A 23243-nucleotide genomic window follows, 5' to 3' on the forward strand; every position below is an offset into this window, starting at 1 on the left:
CGAGAAGGCTGACAGTGCCTCAGAGGGACAACAGCTGGAGCTGAGCTCCACACCATGACACCCACTGCCTGCATCTACTGCCTGGAGTGCCAACGGCTGAGGATCCACACCCCATCTGGACAAGACACTTGGGAGACCGAGATGAATGTACACTGGACATAGACATGTGAAACTCACTTGTTAGTGTTGATAATTGACTATTTGCCTAGGAGAGCGTGCTGGAACTGTTTCTTTGGAAGGCTGCTTCCAAGGCAGCAGGAGCCCATGGCTGCATTGTGTAGGTCACACCAGACGCACAGATGAAGAAGTTCCTTCCTTGCTCCTAAGTGGGTGTTGAACAGACAATGGGATTCAAGAACACTGGAAATGATCACTGCTACATAAACCCAGTGCTGCAGCATACCCTGATGGAACAGAGCCTCCTACCTGCAGGTCTGAACAGACGTTGTAGCTAGATCGGGTTTCTCACCAGTCCTGAAGGAGATATAAGCCAGTCATGAGATTCATTCTCTAGTCAGATCTCTGCAGTAGTACAATTGTTTCCTCTGTAACCACTCAATGGAAACCAGTGCTTTCTCTTATGTATTCAGCTTTTCATTTCTTTGCTGGATGCAAAAACTTTGACGATCACCTTAAGGATATTTCTTTTCAGTTGCTTCATGTTTCCTTTTGTCAAGCTCTTCTAGCAATATTAACTGCAACTAATGAATTAACTCACAGCTGAACCTCATCAGTCTTTAAAACCCAGTGTTTCTTTAGATCTTGATTGCTGGTTTAATTTTGAACCCTCCCAGAACTGCTGCGTTCAAGCTATCCCAGTACACACCACAGTCTGGAGTCGGTTCCTGGTTACACAGCATAGCAATTGTGGGCAGCACACATGAATCAGGCATGCTGGGGGGCTCTGCTTCTCCTGCACGTTATCCACAGGAAATAGGTCACAGCAAAAGTTCACCAGAATCCTGGAAAACAAAGAATCTTACTAGTTTAAGCATCTGAAAAATGACGCAAATGACAAGCGCACATTTCACTAGCACCGCGCACAAGCGATATTAGGCACGTTTTTCCACATTCTCTTTTCTGTTTCTCATTTCTGAACACGTCTTCAGAAATGAACGGAAGTCCAGACTTTTAGGTTAGGATCCTTGTTTGATCCTACACCAAATTGGACAGATCTGCAGGCGCTGCCCTTCCAAGTCCCGTGACTACTTACAGGGTCTGCAGGCGTCCACCTGCTGCGGAAGCCAGGGCATTTGTATTTTACTTGTATTTGTGACACCACCAGGACAGTTGTATTTTGGCAACTCACGGGTGGTTCAGACACCCAATTTTCATCAGTTTGACTTTTAGTTCTAAAATTCTGGCCTAGAGGTAAGCAGAAAACTGGAATTTGGTGCCCAGAGCCTGGAAACACACTGGCCATTTGCGTGCTGGAGTTCAGGCTGAATTGAAGACTCACTTGACAGAAGGCTTAAAACAAAACAGGAAGTTATTAATATCAGAGGCTGAGCTGACTGGAGAGCCAAACAATATGAAGCAGAACGTGTCTCCCCATCTTCCTGTTTATCTCTTGCTATTTTAGAACACAGGGGAGATGAAGAGTCACAGTTTCTCTATTACACTGTGGTGATACAAGGCAGTGAATTCGAGGCCGCAGCCTGTCCATCATCATAGCAAAGATACAGCATCTCTCTCCTACAGTCCTTAAAGCTTTTGCCATGCCTGGAAACAAATATGCAACCAATTTTGAAATGACGGAGTGGGACACAACAAAATGATGCAGCGCAGCAGCATGCAGGAGTTCAGAGAAAGTGAGCAGAAGTAGAACTACAGGGGAGGGTGGTAGCCTGGCTGGATATAGTTATCTTAGGAAAACACTGGAACTAACAAACTTTTTTCCTGAGAAAGAGCCATTGGATTTTTAATTAACACAGGTCATGAGGATTGCAGTTCCTTGCTATGGCTGAATGATGGTTTATCAAAGAGGACAAAGCTGCTTGCAGTAAGAGGAAAGAAAAGATACCATACATATTAGGTGGCAACTTATGGGACAGAAATGAGCAGCGCTTGCAGGCCTAAGCCTCACACACTAGCACTGCAGGGGATGCTTCCTTGTGCAGCTCTGCTATTCTTAAAAAGCACATTGGTGGAAGACAGGTGTCAGCCCCGTCTGCAAGGTTTCCTTTGGGGTAGACTGGGTGTGAAGGTTCACTCACTTGGTCTCCTCCCTCTTGCAGCATTATTCCCTTATTCAGAGGTTGGGGGCTTCTGCTTTTTCCTCCTCCTACCTTTTCCTAAGCCGCTCACAGCTGTCTGAGGCAAATTCCTGGAGCCAGACTACCACCATCGAGCCTTCCCCCTCTCTGACTTACACCAGAGCACCACTTGTGGAGAAAACCTTTATATGTTAGAAACAATTTCTTCTCAGATGGAGTGATAAGGCAGTGGCACAGGCTGCCCTCAGAAGGATATCTTTTCTCCTACATGTACCATGTAGGGCTATTGAACAAAGGAAGGCTAAGCACACAACTGCAGGGCTCCAGGCAGTCATGGTCAATGCTGCAGCCCTTGCTGGATTCTTCCATCTTCCCAAGCTTCATCTCTACAATGGAGGGAAGCACAGCTGTCCCAGATAGAGAGAACAGGGGCAGAAACATGGTAGAAAAACAGTTATTAATCGTTTTTGTGTCTTAAACAAGAAATATGAGAGGTGGGTAAATGAAGACAGGGGATGCCAAAGTGTCCTACGGAGTACATTAGAGAGCTTTAGGGCAGCCCATTAGCTCTCCATACAGCTTGGCCAAACATCACTCTGCATTTGAGTCGGCTACTGTTAGTGCTCTAAAGGATTCTCTTTGCTGTCCAAAGCACACAGTCAAAAGATACCTCAGAGCAGACCCACTCGGGACCTAATATGGCTTTCCCTAGTGCCATATCTGAATGACTCCCAGCCTCTTATGTATTAATCTTGTGTTCCCCAGGGTACAGAAGTGCTTTTCTTAGAGAATAAGGGAAAAAGGCCCAGAGCCTACCAGGGGATTCACTGGCACAGCAGAAAGCCGTCTGCAGCTTGTCTAACACCTGAACATCCCGACACACCCTCTTCTCCCCAGAAATGTGGGAAAAGAAGAAGCAAAAGCAAAGCCATAAACCAGTGGTTAAAGTCATTTGCGAGCCCTCACTGCAACCTCCCAGGCAGCGATCACTGCAGAGCCTGGCTGGTTTTGCTGCTACCAACGCTACCTTTCCCCTCTCAGGGTTTCTGCTTCATCCCAACAAGAGCTGGGAGCTGCCTGGGGCAGAACCTTCCCCATTTGTTATAATTGGGTCTGAGAGTCACGTTATTTCATGCCACTCGTATCTGCCTTGTGAAAGCTGTGAGCGGCTGACACAAGCGAAATATGCATGAGAGAGTGCCATCTGTGCACACCAGGCAGCTTTCACCTTCTCTACTCGCTCTGGGATTTCTGAGTTTTAGGGATATTATTTAGGGTGCAGACGATAGCTCCTGGGGGTGACGAGGATCTGAACAGTGAGTCAAACCAAGCCTAGAAGCCCTGCATGTGGCAGAGGAATTTACAGGAATGAGACCTGGCAGATGAATTGTTTATGAAAACTCTGACATCCCAGCTGCTGCTGTGAAGGATTTATGCAGAGGAGATGTGTGTATTCCTGCTTCACTACTGCCTGCTCCTATGTATTTCCTCTCTCCCTGCCTGTCAAGGCTTAGCTCGGAATATATTGATGTACACTATTCCTGAAGAGTCTTGGGAAAGAATCTAGCGGGTAAAGATGTGCTTCAAAGCAGATCTTCAAACATCTGTTAGTACTTACTGCACAAATATTTAGCGCACTGCAGGACAGAGCTGCCTTTAGCTTCAAGGCAAACACAAATGCTAAGAGGTATTAAATGTTCTTCAGTATAAACAAGGTAGCCTGGACTAGCTTACTGTTTAGGTGGTAACGGGAGGGGAAAGCCATGTCATGTACTTAACGCCCAGTCCTCTTCCCAGTTTATTCCCATGCAGCATGTTTTATCTCCACTCTCCTGCCAGGTGAATGAGGAGATCACATGGCTGGCTGGAATCCCTGCATCACCTCCTGGAAGGATCTGCAGTTCTGGTGCACAGCGGGGACAGAAACATAGCACCGATGCTGTAAGGACATGGCACCAGCACTCATCTCGATGGGCACAAAGCACCACGAACAACATCTCAGTATCTCTAATTCACAGTCTTCTGTACGGTTTAACCCCACCTCCTTGGAGATTCCAACTAAAACACAATTTGGAGCAGCTCTGCCCTGGATGTATGTTATCTCCTGCCAACTGCTGCAGGGACAGTCATCTGTGCCAGCAGAGCAGTAATAAACAGCTGGGCCGGTCGCCTTCAGTCACCTCGGCGTGATTTGCTGGAGCTCATTTGTCAGAGCCCTAAATCACAGCACAAACACTGGAAAACAGCCTAAAATGGATACACACGCATCTCAAAACCTGCAAATTCTCTGAAAGCATGCAGTGTAGGCCAAAAAGCAGCGTATTCCCTACGACAGCTGATGTTGGTTCTCTGATCCAAACAGCATCAACAGTCACATTGACACTGGTGTCTCTGGAGGTATAGAAACATCCCTGCCCATGACAAGGTTGTTACTGCTCAGGTAGACGTTTCTAATGCAGATCCAATTCAGTTCTGCCTTTCTGGAGTTGAAGAGGGCTTTTCTATCATGCTGAGTTAATGCAACCGAGCCAACAGGAATTAAAGCTATGCCCTTTTCTGCCTGTTGAGACACAGTGAAAGAAAGCAGCCACCTTAAATCAAAGGGTCCAGATTCAGGGAGGTGCTCAAGCTAGAAATCAGAAAGCAGTTTACAGATACTTTGATAACTTGAGCTTTTATCATTCCACAGGCCCCGGAGATCAGTTGGTGAGAGCTGAGTGAGTTTCCTCATATGGTATTTGAAGGCAAAGTCAATCCACATTTGCTTCCCAACAGGCAAGCCCAGACAGCAACAGTGAGTTATAAAAAGGGGAGATTAAACACAAGTTTTGCAGTGCTCCTCTCTGAAGAGATACAATCGGTTCTACCGTTTGTGCTTGGGAGTCAGGAGTCTAAATCAGATGCGGGCAGCTTTGAAGCATCAGTTTTGTCAAGAATATCCCTTGCTTTGTCCTATCTTGAAAACTGAATTGTTTAGCTATTAAAAGAGATTAATGTAATCTTTATGTCTATGAAATTGGATTTTGAAACTGCTTGCTCACTGTACTACCGTGAGTGCTGCAAATAAAGCCTCTGCTCCTGCTCGTGTTGCTACAAACTATGGGTCACACCTTGTACGGGCCAAGAGCGTGTTGGCATCACACAAGGACAAAGCGACAATATGAAAGGTGACAGAGTTTGGAGAATCAGAATGGCCTTTAGGAAGGCATCTCTCAGAGAGGGGAACTCCCCACCCCTGGGGCTATCAAGATTTGGTCAGGCAATGCCAAGGCTGACCTGACCTGACCTGGAGCCATGATGCTGTGCTGAGAGGAGCCTCAACAAGCTTGGGACATTCAGAGGTCCTTTCCCAACAACATCTCTGTGATTGGTGCTTTTCCTAGTTTAAAGGAGCTGAATTCTGTTCAGCTCTGTGGACCTGTATCCTTCTAAGCTGAAATCCCTATAAAAATGGTTTCTGGTTTGGAAACCTTTTTGCTACAGCATTCAGCCTTGGTTTACTACAGAAAGCTTTGGAAAAAAACAATCCCCCCACTTTGCTGGCAGTACCAGAACTCAGAGTGTTTCCACGTCTTGCATGAGGCCATGGTGACCACAGCTGGGCTCTGGGAAGACAAACATAAACAGCAAAATGGTACCAGTGGGACAAAGAATAGCAGTGAGTCAAGGCAATAGGCTTCTGACATACATGCTTCGCTACACTGCACAAACACTCTCCAACATCTCCCCTCTAGGAAGTAATGTACTATAAGAGGTGGGGATGATCACCTAGCCCATTCAGGGCTGCCTGCAAGAAACACCACAGGATCCCCAGAATAGCATCTCTGAGCTGTATGCTAAGGAGGACATTGAGACACAGGTGAGAAGCATGAGGAAGATTCTGCTGGCCCTACAGCAGCCTGAGGAAACTGGGGAGCTCATAAAAGCTGCCTTTGAAACCTGAGAAACCAAAGGTGAGGTTGAGTCTAATGAATCAGGGGTAGCAAGGCAAGGCAAAGCAGCCCTACTGAATGCTGCTTTCTTTGCCTCCCGTTCTTCCACTACTTTTTTTTTTTTTCTTGGCACACTCTTTCACCTAAGGAGGGTAATTTAAAATGGGTATCATTATCCATGCATAGGGGGAAAAAATCAAGCAAGGTTTTCCTCTGCTTGTTTAATAAGCTGATGGCTGCCAAGAAACTAACAGTAAAGGTTAAGAAATCTGAGCCCCTCCTGCACGTTGCTTCCCTTCCCGCTGCCAGAAGCAGCATGTTGTGCTCTCCTCCAACAACCTGGGAAACACGGCTCGTAGCCCTGTGAACATGATCTCGCCACAAGTGTTGACAGTCCAGTGGCTTCACTCAGAGGTAAATGGCAGAAGAAGAGATATCCCGGGGCACGAGGCAATTGCAGCAGTGTCAGAGATCGCTGCTTGTCGGCAGCTCACTCATACCATGCCTCACTGCAGCAGCTTCTGTTCACTTGAGGTTCCTGGCTGTAATGACTTTATTACCACTTCCACCACAGACTGCCCATGCACAGCACTCCATAGGCACTTCAGCCTTCTGCTAGCAGAGGGACAGTGATGCATCCTCTGGCTGTCTGAAGCTATTGCTCTTTTCAGCTCTTGGGTATCCCTAGCCAGGGATCAGCAACTGCACGCTCCAAGCTTTGTTATTTTTGCTAGCTCTGTGCATCCTCTGGATGGTCCCTGCCAAGTTCCTTGTCTTGGGAGAAGGAAACCTATTTGCAGAGTAAACTCATTGTGGCAACACTGACTTATGTCAAGACATCCCTGCATAGCGCTGCGGCCTTACAGTGCTGTCCCTCATGGGTAGAGAGAGAAAATGAAGAAACATGGCTTTTAAATGGCTGTTCTTTCTTAAATGGCTTGCCTGTCTTGATGCATCTGTTAGAGACTGAAGAAATGGCTACATGACTGACAGGAGTGCTAGTACAATATGGGGGCCCTACACCCCAAAGCACCACGGGCATAGTCAGAGCCACCACCAGCATTAAACTATCCAACACTGATGGAAGGGACAAAAAAATTGTCAATGTTACCACTATTTTCAGACAGAAAATAATAATAATAATAATAATAATAATAATAATAATAATAATAATAATAATAATAATAATAATCCATTTCCTTTTTCTTTTGGACTTAATTTTAGGAACTGTTTATACACAACTTGTTTTGTCTGGTTGGATGCATCTTGGGTTACTTGCATCTGTCCAGTTTTAAGCACTTGCCCGCTAACTGCTGTTTCCTTGAAGAAGAGCTTTGCTTTTGATTTCTGAATTTCATACTGAAATGAGAGAACTTGTATGCTGTCCCAATACTGCTCTCACTATGCTTCCAGGGCTCTGAGATGCCCTCAAGGCCAGACTCAAAACTCAAAGTGAATAACATGGCACAGTCGTGCTGCCCTAGGGCTTCCCAAGGGCACCCCAGCAGCCTGGATGCCTGTGTGTCATCACCCCAAACCTGGTCCATACCAATGGCAGCCCCACAGCCTCTGCTCCGTGTCCCCAGGAGAGCACTCTGTAGCAGCAGTGCTGTGGTAGCTGACTGATGGTCCTGCTAACGCAGAATAAAGAGAAAAAAAGGGATAGCAAAATCAGCATCACGGAGGAAGATGCAGAGCAGCCACAGTACCTACATGTCCTGCATTTTCAGCTGGCAAGGTGACTGAGGGCTGATGGGAGCTGCTACATGTACTAGGCTGTATGCATGCTTTAAGATGCCACTGCTGGGAACTGACAAGATTTTATATGTACGTGAAGCTTTACACTGTCTTACTGGTATCTGAACATCTGCTGCTGCTTAAAAGGCAACTCAGTCCTGACCTACCTACAGAGAAGACTGTGGGAATTGTTTTTTTTAAAGCAGTGGATAGGTCAAAATGCAAATGCTATTAGGAAAAGCTCAAGTGAGCATGTAAATGTTGCATTTGGCTCTACGTGCTTCTGGTGCCACTTTCTTGCCCATATCTACCTGTTATTTCTTATAGTCAGAACTCCTCAGTGCATGCGTGTTTTGTTCAGAGGCCAGAGCAGCAGTCTTAGTTATGAGTATTGACTCCTCGGCAGTAACAATAATAATAGTATTTCATTAACCTTGTTAGTAGAATCCCTTTGACAAGATACCTGGTTCTATTACTAACAAAAGCCATCCGTATTTCTACAGATCTGTAAGTTAACGCTGCTCTCTCTTTCACTACTGCAGCATAACTAGGATATAGCAGTAGATTTTTATTGATAAGGTTTCTATCAAGAGGAATTAAATTGCATTTGCCATCAGCCACGTGGCATTAAATACATTAACTGAAAGTTTACCAGCCACCAACCAACAGCATAGTGTAAGCACCATAAAATATGGAAACGTCCTTTGCTCCAGCTCCGTAGGGCTGCCACTTAGATACTTCTGCAATGTAATTAACACAAACGTCATTATTCCTAACACAGACCATCTTGCAGTGAACACATTTTCAAGTGCTCAGAGCAAAGCAGAAAGGAGTACAGGAATTCTGAGGAGTTACGAAACATTCCCATATTAGGTACTGTTTCCATGAAGAGCTGACTTCCCAGTTCATCCATTATCATTATGCCTATTTATTGCATAGTACGTATGAGGGATGTGTATCTAGACTAAAACCCCATTTTTTATAGGTGCTACATGAGAAAGTCATGAGGCGATCCCTGCTCATATAGACTGCAATGTGGTGTCACGGTGACTCTGTCAGTGGAGCTCAGTGCCAGGACCAGAGGCACAAGCCAGCACACAGGAGGTTCCCTCTGAACACCAGGAGCACTTCTGAGCTGTGCAGGTGATGGAGCACTGGCACAGGCTGCCCAGAGGCTGTGGAGTTTCCTCCTTGGAGATCTTCCAAAGCTGCCTGGATGTGGCTCTGGGCACCCTGCTGTGGGTGTCCCAGCTGGGGCAGAGGTTGGACAAGATGACCTCCAGAAGTCCCTTCCCACTTCAGTCTTCCTGTGATTCTATGAGTTTGTTTTCCAATCAGTGTCCAAGCATTGAGCTAAAAAGCCATGAAGGGCTTCAAGACATATCTCCACTGCACCAGGTGAACTGCAAAGCCTCAGCTGCCCCTGGATCAGCATCACCAGCTTGGTCAGGGCCTGGTTGAACAAGCTTTGACCTTTCTGCTGCCATGTAATCTGGTGTTAGCACAGATATACTGCCCAGCCTACTCTTATTAGCACCTCTGCAGGCCGTGGTGCAGCTGCGTGTGGTGACACCAGTTTGTGACTGTCAGCATGGAAACCACTGCTGTGGGATACAGTGTGGGTACATGTGCAAGCCCTTATGCCACTCCATCTGCTGTAGGGGCTTAGTTAGCCCTCATTCCAACAAGGTGTTCTGAGGACCCATTTTAAAGGAAATCACAGAGGGCAGAAGGGAAAATTAAGAGGGAAAGGTAGGTGAGACAGTGAGCAGAGATGAGATCAGACATTGGAATCTAAAGGCATAAGGCAACATTATTAATGAAGGGGCTCGTGTTTGACAGTCCTGGTTAGAAGAAACCTCACTGCAAACAGTGCATGTAAAACATGGCCTTGTGAGATCTTTGTGTACAAATACAGTTAATAGAATAAAATGATATAGGGAAAACTTGGCCGTTTTTCTGAATATACACTCTTTGAGAAATAATGTTGACAGAGCCAGAATGGGCCTGATGTATCCAACTCTCATACGCACATCCTCATTCTTATGGTTTAATAATCATAATGAACTATAGGGGGAAGGTAAATAGTCTTCATTCCACGCATCTGAGGATAATAATAACGAAGAGATTTCAAACATTGGTAATGACTTGTAGAACTGCGCATTGCTTAAAACATCGAATGCAAGCCAAGAAATACCCCTCAAGGCTACAATCAAAAACTGGTTTTGGCTCTACGCTGTGAACAGAAATTTTATTTGATCAACAGAGCTATTGCAACAGCCTTACTGTTCAGCCTCTAGAAGCTTGTCTCTGAAGCAGCAGCCCTCACTGCGTGGCAAAGCTTGGGGCTAGTGAAACTGCAGCCTCTGCTAACAGCTTTAGGATGGTCATGATAATGACTGAGGAACATCTCAGGTTCTCCTTTTGCTAGTTCAGGAGCCTTGTGTAGCTTTTCATGAGGAAAGAGGAGAGATCTGAGGGTGGAAAAAACGTTCCTCTTTTAGAGAGCAGATGTTGCTTTGAGAGAATGAAATCAACTGGACTGGGTTTTGCAAAGTGCTTCAGAGTTCTGCCCTCAGTAGCTGTACAAACACAGAGGCAATCCCTGGTCCAGCAGCCTTGCAGGCTAAAAAGAGAACAGGTGCCTGTGTGCTCAGCCTCCCACAGCCAGAGAAGAGAAAAACTGCCTGAGAGCCCTGGCAGGAAGAGAAGGAAAAACTTGAAAATATCTTTTAACACACGTTCTCAGAGAATGACACACCTTCTCACAGTATCTTAGGGTTTGTTTTGGTTGGTTGGTTGATTGGTTTTTGATAGCGTTGAAATGTGAAAAGTAGAAAACACTTAAATAGAGAAAGCTGAGGGCCTATTATTCATATTCATATCTGCCATCAGAGACACGTTTCCTGCTGGCATCTCTAAGGAAAAGGAAGGGTTTAGAGAAGACAGATAGTTGTTAAGGACAGAGAATCATTTTCAGTGGGGAACAAGAAGCTGTTTTGATTCAAGAAAATGAAGGAATGCTACTGACTGCCCCCAATACAACATACCCTACCTGGATAATTATTGAGTAACATACAGGAGATCAGCATCTCCAGGCTGGTCATCTGGCAAACTGGACTTTCTCCAAACACAGGAATAAAATTTAAAAAATTAGCAGGCTCCTGTTCAGCAAAAAGAAACCAACGGTGCAGGAAAGCTGTGCTCTGTCACAGACACGAGAGCTCAGATGTAAAACAGATCCTTAGGGAGAGGATTTTCAGGCAAATATGCCATAGGAGAGAGTCCAGAACACAAAGAATCAGCTGGGTCCTCATGGAGGCCATGAGCAAAGGATGGACCAAAATACAACCAAACTAGGCAATCTAGAAATAGTTGGCGTGATACATACAGAGAAGGCACCCCAAGTTCTCTGTAAGCATAGAAATAAGAAGCCTGAAATGTGCTTGTTCTAAGAGTTCAAACTGCCATTAAGAGTCACGTGGCTTCTTAAAGTATCAGCTCCGATTTCCATCAATAGTTTGCATTCCTATTATATGAACCTGGTGGGCATTTGCTTTCTGCAGAGTTGCTTTGGATAGGCACGGGCACATTCCCAGCACCAGAGAGATAAAGATCACAAGATCTGTACAACTGTTACGCCCTTACTGCTGAAAAAACCAATAGACTGTCTGTGAAGTGTGGTGGTGTGTACATGTACAAGCACCTAGCAAGCTAACAGAGAGAGAGCAGAGAGGCCACCCCAGGCTGCTAGGATCAACTGCATGAGCAGTTAAGCCCCTTAAGAAGGATTGGCATCTACTCCTGTGAACAAAAAGTTCGTTTGTAATTAAAATCAAATCCCAGGAAGGGTGTGTGTTGCATCTCTTCGAAGCACGTGTGGATTTGGAGCACAATGGGGAGATCAGCAGTGTTCACACTACCTTTTATCTTCTGCCCTCAGTAACCCCCACAGGTGGTGATCGATGCCTGCCATGTTTCCTATGCTTCCTTGTCCACGTGCTGAGGACAAACAGCGCAGCATTGCTTCCATTCATGCTGCTGTGCAACCGTGAGGATGTGGCTGGGCTCCAGGATTGTAAATACCTCACAGAGATCAGGTGCTGGCCTGGTCCCAGGCCAACTCTAATAGCATAGGATCACAAAGGGATCTCAAAGGCTTGTCCCTTCTCTTGTAAAAAAAGGGCGCTCAATCGAGAAAGAGTTCTCCTATTTTTTTTTACTGGAACTACTGAGATCTGAGAAGCAGACTGGCCATAGAAAGACACCACAAGTAGAATCACAGAATGTCCCAAATTGGATGGGACCCACAAGGATCATCGAGTCCAGCTCCTGGCTCCAAACAGGACCACCCAAAAATCACATACATTTGAGAGAGTTGACCAAACGCTTCTTGAATTCTGGTGAGCTTGGCGCCTGCCCTGGGGAAGCAGAACCACAGCTGTTTCTTGTCTTTGAGTTTAAGGTTGCATTGCTGTAACCTGCCTTCTTACAAAGCTCTGTGTACCCCTTCCCCCCTGGAAGCTCCTGGCTGCCAACCTTGTTCAGACTCAGAGTGCTGGGTGGGAGGGAGGTTCTGATGGGATGGCTCCTAATTATGGCTAACATCTGCTTGTTGAGGGAGCTGGGAACCAGCACTGCCAAACAGCCCCATCCAGTCCATGCAACATGACTAAACAGATCTGCACAGGCAGATCTCTGCAGGCTGAGCGGAAACCAAACACACACAGTGCACTGCAGGCTGGCAAGCGCAGCCTTTTTTCTTTTTTTTTTTTCCCTAATGAAACTCATCCTTCCCTTTTTATTTACTTCCAGTGGGAGGAAAGACTGGACAAAAACCTACTGTCTCATCACTGAGGTGTCGCACAGCGTTCCACACTGCAGCTATGAGGAATTCCGCCTGCTTTCCTAAAAATGAGTACAGCTGGTGCTCTGCAAAAGGATGGCGAGGAGTCATCCTTGCAGGGGGAGGCAGAGATCCGCTGGGCAGCCTGGGGCAGGGAGCAGCTCTGCAGCTTGTGTGACTTGCCAGGGGAGAGAATTGCTCCGACAAGTTGCACGGGCTCCTACAGCAGCTATGAATCTGATTCTACAAAAGAACCAAGTTATCAACAACATAATCACATGCCCAGATCACATGGCGGCGACGGCAAAACACAGTAGCAAGTGTTGATTTTTGTTTGTTTGTTTGTTTTTGATACAAAATGGAAATGAGAAGTGAAACTTGGGTGGAGCTTTCTGCTGTTCGTTATGAGGGAAAATAACGTCTTTGTAGCACCTCCTGCCTTTGCTCTTGTTGACCCCCTTGAACATAGAGTTCTCTGGCTTTACCAGGGCTGTCCAGGCTGCTTTTTGTTGCAGCACCTCTCAGCCCAGGTAGCTATGGGGTGTCTCAGCAGGTCTCCCCACCTGAGCTGGGTTGAAGTGCTGCTCACTGCCTGATACAGGTGTGAGTGGCAGCAGCAGCGCTCGGCACAGCTGAGTGGCCACCAGCAGGAACAGGCTGTGCTGTGCTGGGGAAAAAACAAAACAAAAAAGATCTCAGAGTGGGAGGCGTTGAGATTCCAGCCCAGGGAGGGGATGCTGGAAGGAAGTCAGAGTGGAGAAGGCCCTGAGTCACTCCAAGGCACTGCGTCTGCGCTGCGGCCTTCTCAGCCTCACTGCAGCTGGGACCAGTGCTGGCTTCTTTCAGGCAGTGGCAGGAAAGAAATCCAGGTTGCCTCCTGCGTCCTTCAGCTCACGGTGATTTAGACCTCCCTGGAGAGCAAGGCCTCGCTGGCAGACCAGCTTCAAAACAGATCTTTAGCTGCCTGGTTGGATTTTACCACCACAGCTGGTTATTTTTTTCAGACACACCACGTACATTCAAATCATCCCATCTTGATGTGTCTCAAAGTGAAACAGCATGTTTTAACTCACAGAAACCTTTTCAAGTTCTGCAGTGTTCCATCTCCACCTCTCTTCACGCTCTGTGGTGGCACAGACCCCATAGACTCAAACCAGCAAAGGAACTAGTTTATTGCACTAACGGTTTCCAAAGGAAAACTCTGTAATTTCTTTTCCTGCTTCTCTCCTATGATATCTCTAGATCTGCAAGCCTTACGCTGGGGACTCATTTTCTATAATCCCATTCACAGCAGCCACAGATTGTTGCAGTGAGAAAAAATAACAGCAGGTCAGCAAGCTGTCTGCCTGCCGCTCTCCTTGCAGGGATGACAGCAAACCAGCCTTCCCCTGGCAGAAAGCAACCAAAGCTTTGCTGTGTTACAGCAGCAGGGAGGGCTTCATGGAAACGCAGGTTCTCCTGGCAAGGCTCAGCTTTACTGATGAATTGTACATACACACGTGGAAACACTGCTGTAGTGAAACAGCATAAGCATGCTCACTCAAAGATGGAAGGGCTGCTTGGGCCCAGGACCTTGCCTCCTCCTGCCCTAAGCCACAGGACTCTGAGCTGCAGGACACGCTCAGCTCAGCTGTTTCCTTTTAACTACTTCAGTACCATTAAAATAGCACAGGCCCAAATGTGGCTACGGTGATACTGCTATAAAAACATGGGAAAGAAAACTAGTTTAACAGAGCATAGCACCTTTGTGCTGTACTGAATGTTCACACTGCTGTTTGAACTAGTACCAACCTCCCTGTGAACTTATCTCTGTAAGTGAAAGTCCTGCACAAGCCCTGTGGGGAGGTGAGACCTGTGAGCTGCAGCAGGAAGAGTTTGCATCCTGCAAAGTATCCTTCTGGTTTACAGGAACCAGAAATGTAAAGGAGGATATTCGTCTTCCTTTAAAAAACAGCCTGCTCTAAAGAATTCCTTTTTCAACCACAAGAGGATACAAGATGGAAGGGATAGAGGCCCTAATAACCCACCTGGAAATACTTTGTATGGAAAAGCTGCTCAGCAAGTTTGGGGATTATGCCAAAGAATTATCAGACAAGCCTTGCTTGATTTGGGTTTGTGGGCAGCTTTTTACAGCCCAGCAGGATTTCCCAAAGCTGAGGTGCTTTTAAGCTGCCCTTGTATGTGCCTGGCCCTTATTGCAGCCCTGGCTGCAGGCCAAAGGGATTCTGTTTGTGAGAGTGAACAAGTGAGGATCATTATGACTTGGAAGACGCTCAGTTCTTGCTCACTGAGAACTCTGGAGATGCAAAATGGGACAGAAAATGAATCAAAACGTGGGAGCCAGTAGGGTGATGGCATGGTCCGGAAAATTTCAGCTATTCTGGACGTGGTTTGCAGACTATAGAACAACTTGCACACCCAAGTAAGCAAACTTTGGATGCAGGAGGATAAAAGGCTTCATAGTATCATAGTATTGTGCGAGTTGGAAGGGACCTTAGAGATCATCGAGTCCAACTCCCGGGATTCGAGCCCTCTGTGTAGCAGAGCGGCACTTTACCCCCTGCTCCACAGGGGGGATTCGAACCCGGGCCCCCTGGTGTTGCAGACGGGAATTCTACCGCTGCGCCACCGGGGATCTTCCGGCAAGATCTTTGTGTATCTCCAGCTCTCAGGCAGTCACACATCAGCAGATCTTTACCCTGACATGGAGTGAGTTCCAGTAGCTGCCTAACAGCTGTGGCTCCACTCCTAATCCTTCATGGTGGCAAGTTACCTTATGGGCTGGGGAGCAGAAGCAGAGTGTTAAAGCACCACAGTTCTCAGAGCTCCACAGCAGAACCTCTGCTGCCCTCAATTCAAGAGGAGGGAAAGCAGTGCAATGAAAAAGTAAAGACAATAAAGAACTACTGTAGTTTTTCAAGTTTGAAAGGATGACTCCAAAAACCATCCGACCTCCTGCAGACCAAGACAATTGAACTCTGACATCCATGAGGCTCCCTGACAGCATTTCCAAATGAAAAATTATGGATTTTTGAGTAATCTTGGTTTTGGGAGGAGTGGGGGGGGGGAGAGAAAGGAAGAAAGAAAATTAAGTTCCATGGAAAGCTGCCATTCTTCATTGAATCAAAAATAGAACTTCTTGGAAGTTTACCAAGCAGGCATTTTTGTGTGGAAAACACTAACTCTTCAGATTGGGCACTGTCCCAAGGAAAAATACACACCAGTTTTGGACAGGGATAGAGTTAGGAGTCTAGATGCAATAGAGAGACTCATTCACTCTAAAATACTTGCCAAAGAGTCCTGCTATGGCAGGACATGAGACACTTGCAATGCCTGCTGTTTCTCTGTAGCACGTTATAGGTCTGTCTGTAAGACTCTGACTATGCATCCACAAGGCTTATGGGAAGCATTAGTGAGTCCTGGAGCACAGCTTGCCTGTTACAGTCAGTGGAAATCCAGTCACTACAGTTACTGGGGTCCCAAGAGCATTTATTTGAGCTTGACACTTGCATTTGAACAGATGACTTATGCCCTGTGCCACACTGAAGTGATGAAGGCTGAAGGGAAGGATGTCAGTGTGATTTTACAGAGCAGGTAACGGGAATGTTTTCTTTAGTCAAAGTGTCATGTTTAGAATGAGGCAAGGCACAGAAGGAGTAAGAAATAAGCAAGGAAACCGGCTGTCCCCTGGGCTGTGATAGGATTTGCTAAAATGATTTTGGTGCTGCTAAAATAATACTTACTAAGGCCACGTTCCACACTTGATATTGCTTCTTGCCATGAGTCTTTAGGCAGTGGACAAGGACAGGAAACAGGACAACAGATTTTATCTCAAGAGGCTTCCCCCACCCATTGAAAAGTCCCTGCTCTATATTTGATCTCTTCCACTGTAAAGAAAATTTTCTTGTAGTTCTCTTTGAACTCCCCCACTTTCTATGATGCTTGTCTTAACAGTATGAGTACCCAAATTCTCTATCCATTTGGCTGCATACGCTTACCTACCCATGCAGTTCCTCTTCCCCATGTTTCACCTTTTGCTGGATGCAATGCTGTTTTCAGTGAGTCAAAACTTAAGAAGCATTGAGACCACCTAACTTTCACCAAGGGAAGGCAGGTGATTAAATTCCTCTTTGCTTCTGCACCATGAACCAAGCCTTTTTCCTGATGGGGTTATATTCCCACAAACCACATATCTTTGCCGTTGGAGCCACACAATGTGCATATTCCCAGCTAGTAGAGCCTTCCACCTGGGCCTGCACTGAGAATATCTGATCGTTTCTCTTTTACTTGAAGGGAGAATCCTGTGTTAGTATTCTTGCCCGGGGCACAGCGCAGCTCTTAAACAGGACTAGTATTTCTGGTTTCTTCACAATACTGGCTTTATCAGCCAGAAGAAAGCTGAAGTCTTGAGTTTTTTCCACAGAGGGTCACAACAGGCTTTACTGGAGACTCACACCAGTCTGAGTGCCTGAGACTGCACCACCAGCATGATTACTTGTGCAAGCAGCCTCTTGCTCATAAACAAAACAGCTCTATCTCCTCTTCCTTCTGTACTTTCATGCCCCAGTTGCTCACAAGGATGGCAGAAACTGCACAGGACTTGGCAGAGCAAGAGCTACATGTATATTTATTTCTGTATGTACGTAGGTATGTGTGTATCTGTGTATTAAAGATGGACTTAACGGAGCTGTTTTTTCATTGCTGTTTTGTCTTTTAGTTGTATAAATCTATCACTTTTGTTGCTAACTTCCATAGTATAAAAGGGCACAATAGAGCTAACCTTGTGTGGTATTGTCCCTAAGAGAGCAAGAGAATCAGTCTCAGGCATACCTGTATCTGTGCAAGGCTGCATTCCCTGGAGAAAGTCAAGTGAAAGGCTATGTGCTCGACTGACAGCCTGTCACTTTCACACAGATACTCAAGGAAGACTAACCCCAAAGGAGCTAGTGAAAAGAAAGATACTGGGAATGTACTGAAAGAGGGCCTGAGAAGGAGAAGAAGAGGACACAGAGGAATCAATCCTGTTCTTCTGTCCACCTTTTGAAGTTTTCAACATCACAAAAGCAGATGATGTTCTTGAGCATCATGCAACATGGCAAGAGGTTGAGTGCAGGGAAAAGGGTAGAAGGCTCCCAAGGAGCTGTATAGATCCTTGACTGCAAGGATGTGGGTGGCATCAAGGTGTGAGCAGACAGATTAGGATAACAATTGAACAAAAATTTGCACTAAATATTTTTTATCAACCAAGAAAACATTGGAAGGTGGTGACTGACCTTCAGGAAAAGGATGACTCAGAAAGCAGCTGTGATAAAGGAGTAGAGGTGCTATTAATGCGTTCTGCCATGGGCTGGCATGTACTCCTTCACATTTGGATGGCTAAAGCTTACAGAGCTGATTCGCTCTTCTTTTTATAGGTTGGCAACTTGTGCTGATGCACAAGTCTCAGTATTGTCATAAAAGCACAGCAGCCTTGGAAAAAATAGGGATTAGGAAGAAACTTTGTGAAACAGTCCGTGAACTTCTGAAGTTCTCTCCCAACCCTCGTTAGATGCCTGTTCTCTTACTGTAAGATTTCCATTCCAAACTACATATCCTTCCCAATTCCCCCTTCCCCAGCAGCATCCTCCTTTTCCCCTTCTTTTCCCCAGTTAGCAGCTCTTTCTGTCCTCCTGTGGCAAGTAATGAGGGGCAGGTCGTCTTTCTTTAGTAGAGGGCTGTATAGGCAGTGGGCACAGATGAGCTGTTTACACCAGAAACATCTGGTTTTGCTTTTTGTGGGCACAAACAAAATAGGAAGTCTGCTATTGACTGAGGTGTCACACTTGTGGAAGCCACTGCAGCTCCTTAAGGCTCATGACAGCCATGTGCAGAGGACCCTGAGAATGAGGAGGCTGTAACAAAAAAGCTCTGGATATGGCTAGTTTTTTCTCTGAAATGCCTGACATCCAAGAACATGGTAACCACGAGTTTGTTCATTTTAAGTACAACAGCGTGGGAGAGAAGCGCACAGGGAGAAATCATACTCCCACTGCCAGCGACGTGAGGACAGCAGCGAGGGAATACTCCCATCAAGGCTCTTACCTTGCAGCTACCAGTTCTGCTATGACTCCTTCCTGGGAAGGACTGGACTTGCAAGGCACCAAGGACAGCAATCAAATCCAGGACTGTGGATGTAACTCACCAAGTGCAAAGGGGACACAACTGTGACTGGACTAGCAGAGATTGTGCAGCTATTTGGGATGAGAAGCGATGTGGCTGCCTGCCCACCAGCCCTGCGCTAGCATGGGATCTGTGCAAGGAGATCTTGTAGTGCTGCAGGGCAGAGAAGACCAAGCAACATGATCTAGATATAAGGCACCACAGGACAGCAGGGAGACGGTCAGACACATGCCCACACAACCCCCAAGGCCCACAAACTCTTTACTCAATGGATTTACTGTAGCTCAAAGAAAGATTATTTATCAAGATCATCCTTTTTTTTTTTTTTTTTCCTTTTTTTTTTAAGGAAAAAGTAGCCCCTCATCAGAAATGTAAGGCAAACAAACCCTACACAGTAAAGCCGCTGTGTCAGGAAGTACGGAACAAACCCACATCTCATCAGGACTAACCCGCTTTTAGCTTTGCATCCAAAAATATTAGTCCACTTATTGCCCATTAAAAATTCCCTTTGTCTCTTCTCAGTTGCGGTGCAATGCTTGAGATGTTAAAGCTGGCACTGTCAGCCTTTAAAGTAATGTTAGAGATTTATTTACTCATTAACTTTCAAATGCAGGACACTTTCAAAACCTTTTCCTAAGGGCATCCCTGTGTTCTGTTTCAGAGAGTTACTGTTGTTTTCCCACCTACCCTGAAGGGCTGTTTACGATAGCATCTCTCCCTTTTAATCCTCTTTCCCTTTCATGTCTAACAAACAGCGTTAAACAGAACACAGAGGGAAAAGACAGATCTCACACGTTACAATCAGCTATATTTAACTGAAGAAAAGAAATGCTTTGCAATTAGAGATCTCATTTCGTAAATCAACGCTCAAGAAGCTTTTTCCTATGCGTTTTCCAGATAAAACCAAGCCCCAGGTTTGTACGGATAGGAGCTCAGATAAAGGGTTGTTAGAACTCGATCCTGTGAATTGATGCACACTCTGCACAGTGACTGGGCTTCCACAGAAATGATTTCTCTTAGGAGAGCCTACTCAGAGGGCGGTACACAGAGACGTGGGCAGTACTGACGTGTTGAACTGTGACAGAAAATTGTACGTTTTAAAGTGGCCATTGTCTCTGGTGTTTTTTTTCTTCACAGGATGACTTGATTTCTCCAGATCCTTTTGCCCTACATCTGAGCACATTCAGACTGTGAGTATATTGATCTTCGCAGCCTTTCTGTGGGGCAATGCGGGACTTCACTTTATACAGAACTGAGAGGGAGAGTCCAAAGCTGTCATTTCATGAACACTTCTTTCAGCATTGGTGCCAACATAAGCAGCTCCTGATTTCCCCCTCCCCTACCCCAGCAGTCACTTACCCCTCAGCTGTGCCATTTCAGAGCTGTGTGTGAAACAAATCGCAGACCACATCCAGGTTAAAAATAGCTGAAAAAGACAGAGAGGGAGAGAAATGATTTCCAGAACCTGGACTGACATCCTAAAGGTACATCCAAGGCCAACACAATAGAACATTTTAGCTCAGATTCAATCTGCCCATCCAGCTCCATTAGTAATTTTACATGTTTTGCTATAGAACAAAAAGGTAGAAGTTGCACTGACTTCCTTACTAAATTTTGTGGTTGGCTGGGCAAGGGACAGAGACCTCAGTTAGAGAAATGCAGCCAGCAGCTGACTAGTTGGTGCAGGCAGGCAGGCTGACCATGCACTTGTTAGCTGGTCAGCCAGCACAGATCAGAGTGCTGTTCATAAGGCACATAGGGAGGGGAGAACAGGGCTTGTTGTTTATGGGAGGAGTGGGGTTCTCCAGTCACAGACCCGTGGGAAACCAAGTGTTATTAGCTCCACTGCTCACATAGTAATTTGTTTCCAAAAAGCAAAAAGCAAAATCCTACATGTAAGAGCTCTTCTACCACTGAGCCTGGAAATCAAACAAATAGTTTCTCCTCCAATTTGTGAGGAAGCTGCAAGCTCAGCCTCAGATTCCTGTTCAGACTCCAGCAACCACTTCTGCTTTTAGCACTCTGAACACAAATGAAAACCACAGATACTGATTTCTTTCCCATACTCAAACATCACTTGATGCCCCTGTTTCTCCTGAATAACTCTTAGGCACTTGCTCCATCTCTGTTCCTACCTGCCTTCTTTTTAATCAACAACAGCTTGCCAAGAGCTCTGCTCTGTTCTCTTCGTTCACGTTCTTCCTGCCTCTGCTCTGGCTGATCCACGTCCTCAAGCTCTGGTGCAGACTGGAACAGAAATGCAAAGTACCTGGTGGTCCTTTCCACTGAGAGCTGCCAAGGGACCGCTCGCTTTAGGAACTGCCTTTGTTGGGCACAGGCTGTGCGCTGATTGTGTGGATGAACCCAGAGCGAGCACTTGGCAGACTGACACTGTGGCAGTCTCACTGCAGACTGTTAGCAGGTGTTTTGAGCCTATTATAGCCCAAAAAGGAGTATTCTGGTATGGATGAAAACAATCTCTTCTTGCCTGCCTCTTTTCAGCAGGCGAGCTTTTGCTGGGCAGCAGAGGGGACAGGGTGGGCTGGGAAGCACGTGGTGGGATAGGAGCCAGGAGGCACCCAATGAACCGTGGCTGTAGTGGAAGGCAGAAGCAGAAGGGTCCTTACGTCTGGTTGCTCACAGCTTCTTTTCAGTAGTCCTCATGAATAAAGCTTTTGCCATTGTCTCTCTGGCACTTTGAGGTGCCAGTAGTAGAGACTACCATCACCACTGGTAGGTCTTAGGCTTCTGCAAATGGGAAACCAGGGGTTTGGGGCTGCTGGGGATTTTCCTGATGTTGTGGAAAATCCCTGGGTGGCAGTAATCTATCATCATGGGCTCTGTGCCAGCCCCTCTGCAGACACCCAGGAACGTTACTGGGAGCTGTACTCGGTGTGATCTGTTTGCAGTTACTTCAGTCTTATTGCAGGTATGGAGCAGGGTGTGATGGGAAAGATCTGAGATGGGTCCCAGAGGACCTACCTGCCTTAATTCATATCCACTGCACATCCATGGGTCCGCTCCCACTCATGCACTGGGGAAGCTGCTGGGGGTCAGCTCACCTCCTGCAAGAGTGGGGTCTGCACAGGGCTTTGCAGCACTGATGGCACTTCCTGAATTAGTTTATCCGTGGATTTGTTTTTTTCCCCAAATAGAAGAATATGTAAAGCCATTATGTAAAGGCACTGCAGTGCAACTGTAAACCAGGCACAGTGGAGTAGGAGGTGCCGGGGAACCCCTACCAACATGGAGCAGGAACACGCAGAGCGAAGCTTGTCCTTACATTGCTGAGATGTTAGGATCTGGTATTATCCTCAGGCAACTACTGAATTTGGGGAAGCAGTGGCAAGGGAACATGCTCAGAAAGCTGGCATAAACAGTGTAACTGGCGCATCAAAGATCTCCTCTCCTCCAGTCACATTTTATCAGTACCCTGTTTTATTCTACGTGTCTGTAAACAACAGAATCATTGCTGATAAAACTTGCCTTAAGCAACAAGACACATGCTAACAATAAAGCACTAAGAGACATATTTTCAGAAGTGTGTGTGCAGAAATGCCTATTGTACAATGTATAAGCAGCATGTGGTCTGGATGTGGCAAGCAGCAAAGGGAGAGGAAAAGGGGAACAGATGGAACCTGTATATGAGTGACAAGAGCGAACGTAAGCTCAGATCAAGTTTTGCAGTATGCAGAGGCTGAGCTTGAAAAGCCTTAAATAATAACCACATTTTAAGGAGGGCTGTATCAATGAGGCACACAGATAAGTGCGGTAAATCGTAAAACTGCAGAGGACACAGCAGTGGAGATGATGATAGATACAGAACACATGAGAGGTTCGGCCTGACATGCTGGCCATGCGTACAATCAAAGGTGTGTGCATTTCAGAAACATCAGCCTCCCTGAAACCTCAGTGACTTAGCAATAAAACATCAGGAAACAATAAATCAGGGTCAGAAAGGTCTGAGAATTCCACGCAGCTGAAATAAAGATTGAGCAAGAGGAATTAACATCAAGAAACGAGATTCAGATGTTTAAAGCTGATTGTCTGAACCAAGTTAATATAATGTACTGTGTTTCACTTCAAAACGTTTGGATTGTGCAGCTGGGGAGCCCTTCCCACAATTGTGAAACGCAGCAGCCCGCTCTATCTGAAAGTGCCTGGATATAAGCAGGGTATAAACAATGAAATGGGATTAGAGCCTTTACTGTTCCGGACTAGTTTGGCCATTTCCCTGGGCACCACTAGCACAGAAAGCAAGTCCAGTAGTGAGGCTGCACAGAGCTCCCATCTTCACATATTCTGGAGTTGCCCACTCCATCCATCTCCCTTTGAACTGAAAATGCTATCATT

The 23243-nt window shown here is 46.1% G+C and overlaps 1 long non-coding RNA gene across 4 annotated transcripts in view; it reads right to left on the reverse strand.

Moving 5' to 3' along the window:
- LOC140247081 (uncharacterized) overlaps positions 1 to 23243 on the reverse strand; it is a 53498-nt gene that overhangs the window by 3721 nt on the left and 26534 nt on the right. For 2 of the 4 annotated variants that reach the window (XR_011902593.1, XR_011902592.1), the window contains exons 3-5: positions 20250 to 20316; positions 427 to 962; positions 178 to 322 (exon numbers count right to left, since the gene is read on the reverse strand). This is a non-coding gene — a long non-coding RNA (uncharacterized lncRNA). Of the gene's footprint in view, positions 1 to 177; positions 963 to 20249; positions 20317 to 23243 lie in introns of all 4 variants that reach the window. The other 2 variants (XR_011902591.1, XR_011902594.1) reach the window with 1 other exon arrangement.

The sequence above is a fragment of the Excalfactoria chinensis genome, chromosome 1 (assembly GCF_039878825.1).
Source record: "Excalfactoria chinensis isolate bCotChi1 chromosome 1, bCotChi1.hap2, whole genome shotgun sequence".
NCBI classification, from domain to species: Eukaryota; Metazoa; Chordata; class Aves; order Galliformes; family Phasianidae; genus Excalfactoria; species Excalfactoria chinensis.